The sequence below is a fragment of the Cervus elaphus genome, chromosome 10 (assembly GCF_910594005.1).
Source record: "Cervus elaphus chromosome 10, mCerEla1.1, whole genome shotgun sequence".
Taxonomy (NCBI): Eukaryota; Metazoa; Chordata; class Mammalia; order Artiodactyla; family Cervidae; genus Cervus; species Cervus elaphus.
The window spans coordinates 39,879,337-39,890,370 of record NC_057824.1 but is presented as its reverse complement, the minus strand read 5'-3'; positions in this window follow the sequence as shown (position 1 = coordinate 39,890,370).

The following is an 11,034-nucleotide window of genomic DNA, read 5'->3' as shown; positions in this document are numbered from 1 at the left end:
CAATTAGAAACATCTCATGGAGAAGGAAATGGCAACCCACTCCGGTATTCTTGCCTGGAGAATCCCATGGACAGAGGAGCCTGGTGGGCTACATTAGTCCATGGGGTCACAAAGAGTCAGACACAACTGAGTGACTTCACTCACTCACTCAAAGTCTGTTCGCCACAAACCATTTTTTATATCTTAACTTGGGTTGGATGTTTCTCTTATTTAGTAATTTTTGCTACTTGTTTAGATATAGTGGTAACTTTGGATTTCAAAAAAAAAATATCTCAAAAGTATGTTCAAACAAATCTGGATGAAATAAGAATGAAGCAGTTTTTGTGAAAGTTAAGCTGATTCACAAATTTTCCTGTTATGAATTTGAGACAGACATTTTTGTGAAAACAAGCTCCAGTTCACACTGCTTTCTGATGTAACTTCTAGCTTTAGTTTGAGCAAATTTAGATAGAAAACAGAAGTGGCTCTTGTGAAATTGTGTATAAAACACAGACTCATGAGTTCTCAACTGATGCTTCCCAGCTTCTGGTGCTGGTCAGGATTTTTTTTTTTTGGCGGGGTGGAGGGGTGGGGCACACCAAAGAAAAAGTTCTGTGGCATGTGGGATCTTAAGCTCCTCGACCAAGGATCTAACCTGAGTCTCTTGCATTGGAGGCAGAGAATCTTAACCACTGGACTACCAGGGAAGTCCCTGCTGGTCAAGATTTAAATCCACTACAGCCTATCTCCAATTGATTATAACCAAAAATTGGAAAAAACACCAAAAGTTAACCTGAGGATTCTGAAAAATAAAAGCAAAACTTAGATAGTCCCTACAGGGCTGAGTTTCCTGGCATTTTTCCTTTTCATGACTTTCACCTCTGACATGTGGCTGCAAGACCCCTGAAAGAACCCAGCTTAGCTTTGACCAGAGGACCAGAAAAAGGGACCCTGTGAGCTGGAGAACATAATAGAAAATCCCACTTTTTTCCTTTCCTGGTCCTTAAGAGCAGGCAAAGTTGCAAGGCTGTAGCAGTTTAGCTCTGACAGCTAAAACTGTTACCTTCTGGGTAGAGGAACCAGGAAAGGGGGACACTAGACCAAAGAAGGGGGACACTAGACTGAAGAAGGGGAATCACCATTCTATTTCTCCTGTTCTGGCCCAAGTATGGCCCCATCGTAGAGCTAGAGCTGTTTTGGTGGCATAGGCAGCTAAAAGGTCTAAGGAGCACTATCTTTCTGACAGATTAAATTGCCTGCTAAAACAGAAATATTCTTGAGGGGATTTAGACAGAATCTAGAGTCTCACAACATAATCAAAACGTCCAGGAGACTATCCAGAATTACCATTGTAACCAGTTCTCAAGGGAAAAGTCCATTGACAGATGCCAGCTCTCAGTACTGCATGAAATGAATATAAACACACTTTAAGTGGGTGGAGAGAGAGACATTTTTTAGCAACAAAATACAAGCAAACTAAATCCAACAGCATGTTAGAAGGATTATACGTGATGATCAAAAGGGCTTATGGCAGAAATGCAAGCATGATTCAGCATAAGAAAATCAGACAATGTACCACATTAATAGGACAAAGAAAAACTCATATGAGGAGTTCAAATGATGCAGAAAAGGCATTTGACAAAGCAATGCCCTTTTGTGATAAAACGCTAGAAAACTAGGAATAGAAGGGAATGTCCTTACCTGACAGAGTATTTATGAAGAGCTGACAGCCAATATCCTCTGGTTAAAGACTGAAAGTTTTTCCCCCAAGATCAGGAACAAGACAAGGACACCTACTATCACCATTGCTATTGAACATTTTACTAGAAGGTTGAGCCAAGTGAACTAGACAGGAAAGAGAAATGACATCCAAATTGGAAAGCAAAAAGTAAAATATTCACCGATGAGGTGATCCTATATAGAAAAAATTCCAAAGAATCCACAAGAAAACTACTTGATCAAATGAATTCAGCAAAATCAAAGAGTACACAGATAACACAAAAGTCAGTAGTATGTGCATCAAAGGACACTACCCACAGTGAAAAGGCCACCCACAGAATGGGAATTACTTGCAAATTATATATCTGATGAGATACTATTTTTTTAGAATATATGAAGAACCCTTAAAAAACAAAAAGATTTTTAAGTGAGGACTTGAAAGTACTTGTCCAAAGAAGGTAAACAAATGGCCAATAAGCATGTGAAAAGATGCTCAACATTATTAAAACTTTAGGGAAATGCAAATCAAAACCACATCAAGATACACCTTCACACCCATTAGGATGGCTGCTATCTCAGAAGATAAGTGTTGGTGAGGGTGTAAGGAAATTGGAACCCTTCTATGTTGCTGTAATTGTTGGAATGTAAAATAGGCAACTGCGGAAGACAGTTTGGTGGTTTCTCTGAAAGCTAAATGGTTACTGTGTGACCTAGCAGTTCCACTCCTAGGTATATACCCCCAAAGAATTGGAAATATCGAACTCTTGCACACCAATGTTGATTCAGCATTGTTCAAATAGCTAAAAGATACGGATAAACAAAATGTGGTATATGGATGAACCTTGAAAACATGCTAAGGGAAAAGCCAGACAAAAAGGACAAATAATTCTGTTAGTCCTCTTACATGAGGAATCAAGAATGGACAGCTTCATAGGGACCGAAAATAGAGGTTTTCAGAGGCTGAGGCAGGGGAGATGGAGTTACTGCTAATGGCTAAAGAGTTTCTGTTTTGGGTGATGAAAGAAAAAGTTTTGGAAATAGATTGTAGTGATGGTTACATAATATTTAATGTATTTAATACCACTGAGTTGTGTACTTAATAATGGTTAAAAAGTACCATCTTTTGTACACCTCTTGAAATAACCAAATTACAGAACACTGACAACACCAAATGCTGGCCCAGATGTAGAGCAACAGGAAATTGGATTCATTGCTGGCGGGAAAGCAAAATAGCACAGCCACTTTGGAAGACAATTTTGGCAATTATGTACAAAACAAAACATGTTCTTACCATACCATCCACCAATCGTGCTCCTTGGTATTTACCAAAGGAGTTGAAAACTTACCTCTACACAAAAACCAGCCCCTGGGTATTTATAGCAGCTTTATTCATAATTGCCCAAACTTGGAAGCAACCAAAATGTCCTTCAGCAAGTGAATGTATAAATAAACTGTGGTACATCCAGACAAGAGGTTTTTTCAGCACTAAAAAGAAATGAACTATCAAGCCATGAGAAGATGTGGAGGAAACATAAAATACATTCCTAAGAAGGAAAGTTTTTACGTATTGTATGATTCCAACTATGTGACATTCTGTAAAAGGCACAGTTATGGCAACTAAAAAGATCAGTGGTTGCCAGGGATTGGGGGAGATGGAAGAATAGATGGAGCACAAAGAATTTTTAGGGCAGTGAAACTATTCTGTGTGATACTATAATGATGAATACATGTCATTAAACATTCCTCCAAACCCACAGAATGTATAACATCAAGAATGAACCCTGATGTAAATGATGTGCCTTGGGTGACAATGATGTATCACTGTAGGTTCATCAATTATAATAAATGTACAGGGGGTGAGGGGATGCTTATAGGGGGGCTGTACCTGTGTGGGAGCAAGGGGTATATTGGAAATTTCTGTACCTTCTGCACAATTTGGCTGTGAACCTAAAGTTGCTCTTAATGTGAATTCCCTGGTGGCCCATTGGTTGGAACTCTCTGCTCTCACTGCTGAGGGCCCAGGTTCAGTTCCTGGTCTGGGAACCTAGAATCCCACAAGCTGTTCAGCATGGCCAAAAAAAACCCAGAAAACCCTTAACACGTCATAAAAATACTGTCTATTTTTCTACAGTAAACTTCATCTTATGTATATTTTACCACAATAAAAAAATGAATCAAGGGCCTAAATGTGAAACTATAAAATTGTTAGAAGAAAACACTGGTCAGAAATCTTTGTGACCATGAGTTAAGCAAAGAGGTATTAGATATAATACCAAAAGCATACTTCAGAGAAGAAAGAAGTTGATAAATTGGACCATCAAAACTGAGAACTATTCAAAAGTCGCTGATAAGGAGAACGAAAAGACAAGCTACAGACTGGGTGAAATTTGCAAATCATTTATCTGACAAAGGACTTGTATCCTGAATATATAAGGAACTCTCGAAACTCTTAAGAAAATTACCCAATCTAAAAATGAGTAAAAGATTTGAAGAGACACTTCACCAAAGAAGCTATATCGATGGTCAATAAGCACATTAGAAGGAGGCTTAATGTCATTGGTTATTACCATGAGATAACCACTATGTACCTAATGAGAATGTCCAAAATTACATGGACAGTAATAAGTGTTGGGGGGGATGTGGAGGAGCCGGAACTCTCATACACTGTTGATGGAAATGTAAAATGGCATAACCACTCTGGAAAACAGTTGGGCACTTGATCTTAAAAAGAGAAGAGCCACCATACAGACAGAGACCTCAAGAGGTTTAGAGCTCTGAGGACACCCATTTGTAATACTTTCCATGGTTGGTTTGCCTTCCCTGGGCTGGTGAAAACCCTGTGGATAGGAAGGACAGAGAGATGTGAAAGAGAGCAGGGCCAGAACCTGGCTTTGGTTTCTCTGCCACCACTTCTGTGTAGTTGTGATCTAGGGTAGATTTCTCTCACCCGCACTGAGCCTCAGTTTCTCCAGGGCTCCGTCACTGACACTAAGATTTAACAAGATCTGTGATAGTATGGTTGTAAAAAGCTATTTAAGCATGAAATACACTATGCTATTATGAATGTCAGGGAGTTTTCAGTACTTGCTTGAGGTCATACAGCTTTTAAATTTAAAAGAAATGGGATTCTCTAGTGGCACAGTGGATAGGAATCCGCCTGCCAATGCAGGGGGCACTGGTCCAGGAAGATTCCACATGCCTCGAAGCAGCTAAGCCAGTGTGCCACGACTTTGAGCCTGTGCGCCTCCAGCCCGTGCTCAGCAACGAGCCACTGCAAGGAGAAGCTCCAGCTCTGCAACAAAGAGCAGCCCTTGCTCTCAGCAACTAGAGAAAGCTGTGCAGCAACGAAGACCCAGCGCAACCAAAAATAAAATTCGATTAATTTTTTTAAAAAGCTAGGCAATTCATTAAAAAATAATAATAAAACATTCAAAAGAAATGCAAAAGAAATACGTAATGTTAGAACTTGAAGGGCTTTTCAGATGTAGTTAATTCTGACATTTGCCAGATGAGTAATTTAAAATACAATGAGAGCTATTTTCCCAAGGTCTTTTGCATCCATTTGTGTGTGCTCAGTCACATCCAACTCTTTGTGAACCCTTGGACTATGGCCCGCCAGGCTCCTCTGTCCAAGGGATTCTCCAGGCAAGAACACTGGAGTGGGTTGCCATTTCCTTCCCCAGAGGATTTTCTGGACCCAGGATTCAGATCCATGTCTTGTGTCTTCTGCATTGGCAGGCAGATTCTTTACCACTGCGCCACCTGGGAAGCCCATAACTTGTAGGAGGAAGATGATAACTTGGGGCTGAGATTCTTTTCCATACTAAAGGGGGAGAGAATCATGGTGTGATCATTGGTGGGAGTCACATGGGGATGTGAGGCTTCCCATGTGGCTAAGTGGTAGAATTCACCTGCCCGTGCAGGAGACATAAGAGACCTGGATTCAATCCCTGGGTCGGGAAGATCCCCTGGGGAAGGAAATGGTAGTCCACTCCGGTATTCTTCCCTGGGAAATCCCTTGGACAGAGGAGCCTGGCAGGCTTCAGTCCATGGGGTCACAGAGAGTCGGACATGACTGAGCACACATAGACACACACAAGTTACAGATGCCTCTCCTGGAATCTCTGCCACAATTCCTGGGCTGGCATCCCTCAGAAAACAAGCAGGTTTCCTCACCCTTGTCTTGACACTTCTTGACCTAAGAAACAAATTCTGGAGCCTGAAAATGAGCAGCAGCCTTGTTTACGGTGGAAAGTGGCTACAGAGCCCAAACATTTGATCTGAAGACCAAGGTGTGTTTTGGACAGGTAGAAAGACTATGGCCAATTAAAAGCTAAGGGCTTTGCTAACAAATGTCAAGCCACCACTTGGGTTCCTTCCAGGCTCTGGGGCTGCAGGAGGTATGGAATGTGGTAGGAAGGAGCATGTAGTCTATAGGTGTGGCAGACCCGCCAATGAACATGCAATCCAAGTGATACTTCAGAGGAAACACTTGGACTATAAAACTCTCTTGCTTATTGTAGGAGACTTGGAAGACATGAGAAAGTATAATAACAATAAAATCACCTATATTTAAAAAATAAGGGAGGGGGGATCAAGATGGGGAACACATGTAAATCCATGGCTGATTCATGTCAATGTATGGCAAAAACCACTACAATATTGTAAAGTAATTAGCCTCCAATTAATAAAAATAAATGGAAATAAATAAATAAATACCTCCCACTACCTAGAGGAAATAAACACTTTAACATTTTAGTGCCCCTTTTTTCTGCCATGTCTATATTAATTTACTACTGATTGGGATCATCCTATATAACTCTCCAGTGAGTGGGGTGGCCCAGCGGGAGGGGCTTGGTATACACATGGGTGTGTTTTCTTGGCCTCTGGATAACAGCGACAGTATCTTTCCAGGGGAATTTCTGACCTGGCTTCTAGGATTTCTGCTCTGAGTCATGTTGCCTTTTTTTTTTTTTTTTTTTTTTGGCTTGAAACATGGGAACCTAGTTCCTGACCAAGGATCAAACTCATACCCCTGTGCATTGGAAGCTTGGAGTTTTTTTTAATTTATTTTTCATTGCACTGGGTCTTCATTGTTGCACAGGGGCTTTCTCTAGTTGCGGAGAGCAGGGGCTACTCTTTGTTGGCTTCTCTTGTGGCAGAGCACAGGCTCTAGGCATACCGGCTCTAGAGTGCCAGCATTAGTTGCCCTGCGGGATGTGGAATCTTCCCAGACCAGGAGTTGAACCTGTGTCCCCTGCACTGGCAGGTAGATTCTTATCCACTGCACCACCAGGGAAGTCCAAAAGCTCCAAGTCTTCACCACCGGATTACCAAGGCAGTGCCTGAGTCACAGTCTTTTTAACAGGACAGTTTTTTCCCTGAGACCTGGGTAACCACTTCTGGGAATGATATTTCACTTCCCAGTGTCTTACTAGGGGTCAGGAGTCAGAATGTCTTACTTCATTCTAGTCTAGGGATCATAAGACAATGCCTATAATAAGGACCAGTGATGAGTAAATAATGCAATGAAACACGATAATGAGGAAGGCAATAGGGAACGGTGGAAAGGTGAGAAACGAGAGCTTTGCAGTTTCAGGAGGCAGGCCTTCAGAGTACAGGCCTGGTGTTGCCAAAGCTAATTTTTCAGGAGAAACAGAAATTTTGATTAAGTTCAGCCCCAGGGCTCTCAGTTTGTTAAATTCTGCTCTCATCGTGCAGTTAGTAAGAATTAGTTAAGCATTCAGCCACAGTTTATTAAGGCTTTCACTCACGGCTTTGTGGAAGGCACTGGGGCTAGATTCAGTAAATGTCATTCATTTAAACAGTCACTTTTGGTGCACTTTCTCTGTGCGAGCCCCTGATCCAGGCCCTGTGGATACATATGAACAAGGTCTTACTCTCCGGAGACCAGGGAAAGGAAGAGCCATCCTGGGCTCTGGAGAACAGATCTGTAGTCAGAAGAGATGAGAAAGATGGTCAGGATGGTCCAGACAGTTGTCACAAGCAAGCCTTAGGGGACTTCCCTGGTAGTCCAGTGCTTGACTCTGCCTTCCAATGCAGGGAACACAGGTTTGATCCCTTGTCAGGGCATTAAGATCCCACGTCCCCCCAGGCCACAACAGAGAGCTCGCTCTCCACAACTGCTAAGCCCACATCTGGCAGCAACTGAGTGAGCCCTTGTGCTCTAGAGCCTGTGCACCACAACGAAGACCACAGCCAAGAAAACAAAGCAAGCCTTTGGTCCCCTCTTCAGGACCCAGGATCCCCTCAGACCCAGCCACCAGGCCCCAGATTCCTCAAGTCTGAGTGCAGAAGAGTCAATTTTGCTGCCTTTCAGTCCTCACTCTGAACTGATTTCCTTTCTTGACCTAGTGTCTGTCTTCACCTTCTGTACCACTTTTATTTCCCTAGGGGGCGCCATTCCTTAACAAACACAGCCCAAGACCCACTTTGTAGATTATAAAGGATACTATGCAAAAAGGAAAGCTGAAGTGCTTATAGTAAACTGAGGCAAGATAAACTTCAAGAACAACAACAAAAAAATGGTTTTAGAGACAAAGATGTTATTTTATAACATAGAAGGATACCATTATGGAGATATAACAGTTAAAAACATATTAAGCACCTAATATTAGAGCCTCACTCTTTGGGCGGGGTTCCCAGTGGCTCAGTGGTAAAGAACTCATCTGCCAGTGCAGGAGATGGGTTTGATGCCTGGATCGGGAAGATCCCCTGGAGAAGGAAATGGCAACCCACTCCAGTTTTCTTGCCTAGGAAATTCCATGGCAGAGGAGCCTGGCAGGCTACATGGGGTCACAAAAGAATCAGACATGACTTAGTGACTAAACAACAGCATTAGAGCCTTACCGAGCAAAAACAGCGTTGAAGAGAGAGACAGACAGTTCAGCAATTAATAGTTGACAACTTGGAAACCTCACTTCAGTAATGTATAAATAACTAGGCAGAAGGTTAATAGAAATAGAAAGATTTGAACAACACATAGCCAACTAGGCCCAACAGACATCTATAGAACACTCTTAAAGCTTAACATTCAGAAAACTAAGATCATGGCATCTGGTCCCATCACCTCATGGGAAATAGATGGGGAGACAGTAGAAACAGTGTCAGACTTCATTTTTTTGGGCTCCAAAATCACTGCAGATGGTGACTGCAGCCATGAAATTAAAAGACACTTACTCCTTGGAAGGACAATTATGACCAGCCTAGACAGCATATTAAAAAGCAGAGACATTACTTTGCCAACAAAGGTCCGTCTGGTCAAGGCTATGGTTTTTCCAGTGGTCATGTATGGTTGTGAGAGTTGGACTATAAAGAAAGCTGAGCACCGAAGAATTGATGCTTTTGAACTGTGGTGCTGGAGAAGACTCTTGAGAGTCCCTTGGACTGCAAAGAGATCCAACCAGTCCACCCTGAAGGAGATCAGTCCTGGGTGTTCATTGGAAGGACTGATGCTGAAGCAGAAACTCCAGTACTTTGGCCACCTCATGCGAAGAGTTGACTCACTGGAAAAGACCCTGATGCTGGGAGGGGTTGGGGGCAGGAGGAGAAGGGGACGACAGAGGATGAGATGGCTGGATGGCATCATTGACTCGATGGGCATGAGTTTGAGTAAACTCCGGGAGTTGGTGATAGACAGGGAGGCCTGGTGTGCTGCGATTCATGGGGTCACAAAGAGTTGGACACGACTGAGCGACTGAACTGAACTGAACTGAACTGACCCAACAATAGCAGAATAAATATTCTTTTCAAGTTTATTTGGAACATTCTTCTTGACAGAACATATATTAGGCCATGAAACAAACTTCAGTACATTTAAAAAGACTGAAATCACACAAAATATCTTACCCACCCATAAAAGGATTAGAGGTCAAAAACAGAAGGAAGGAAATTTGGGGAATTCACAAATATGTGGAAATTTAAGACCACACTTCTAAAAAGATCGATGAATAGAAGTAATTACAAAGGAAATTTGAAAGTACTTAAATGAAAGCAAAAATATAACATACCAAAACTTAGGGAAATCATCAAAGTCAATACTTAGAGGGAAATTTATAGCTATAAATATTAATATCTATATTTAAAAAAGAAAGATCTTAAATCAACAAGCTAAATTTCTACCTTAAGAAACTAGAAGGAATTCCCTGGTGGTCCAGTGGTTAGAATGCCATGCTGTTACTCCCAAGGGCCCAGGGTTCAATCCCTTGTTGGGGAACTAAGATCCCGAAAGCCATGTGGCTTGGCAAAAAAAAAACCACAACAACAACAAAAATAAAAACAAGGTGATTGATTTCAAGTGATTTTTCTTACCTCTTGATGATTTAACAGATGTTGCCAATACTGTTTAGTTCATGTTGTTAATTTGAGGAATCGATGAGTTTGCAGTAACTCAAAATTAGTCTCTATGAATAGTCTGTGTGAAATAACTACAGCTAAGAATATTTGGGGGAGGGGCTTCCCTGGTGGCTCAGATGGTAAAGAATCTGTCTGGAATGCAGGAAACACAGGTTCAATCCCTGGGTTGGGAAGATCCCCTGAAAAAGGGAGTGGCTACTCACGCCAATGTTCTTGCCTGGAGAATCCCATGGGCAGAGGAGCCTGGCAGGCTGCAGTCCATGGGGTCACAAAGAGTCGGACACGACTGAATGACTAAACCACACACGCAAGACTGTTAAAGAAATTGAGAAAACATTAATTCAGCACAGACGACGTGGAATCTGCTAAGATGTGTTATAAATGATACTGGTAAAATATTTGTGGAGTAGGAAAAGCCCTAGTTGGATAAATTCAGAAGGCTTGTGAAAATGTGAGGTATTTAAAGCCTGTAATTATTAACTCTATGATTCATCAACAGGTACTTTTCAGAAGTTATTTGAATCTGTTACATGAAAAGGAACTAGCACTGTCTATTGTGAACTTCATTTGCTCCTGTGGACTTAACCATCATGAATTTTTGCTAGAAATGGAAGCTAAATGTCCTGTCTTAACCTACAAGATAGCAGTTTGATGTCTTAGCAGTGCTAAAACTTCATTGTGGTTTTTTGAACTTGGGATTTAGATTGAAATTTTTCTTGAGTGGAAAGAATCATACTCAAACACTGCTACCCGACACTGAATGGCTTTAGTAACTAGCTTTTTTGCAGACTTGACATGTTTATTAATGAATTAAACCTAAAATTACAAAGCAGAATAGCACTTATATACATACATTATAATGTTGTAAAGTAATTTCAATGACAACATTGTTGGAATCACAAGTAATGTCAAACTGCATTCTACAGACGATGTCAAAAATTAAAACAAGAAGCAGCAACA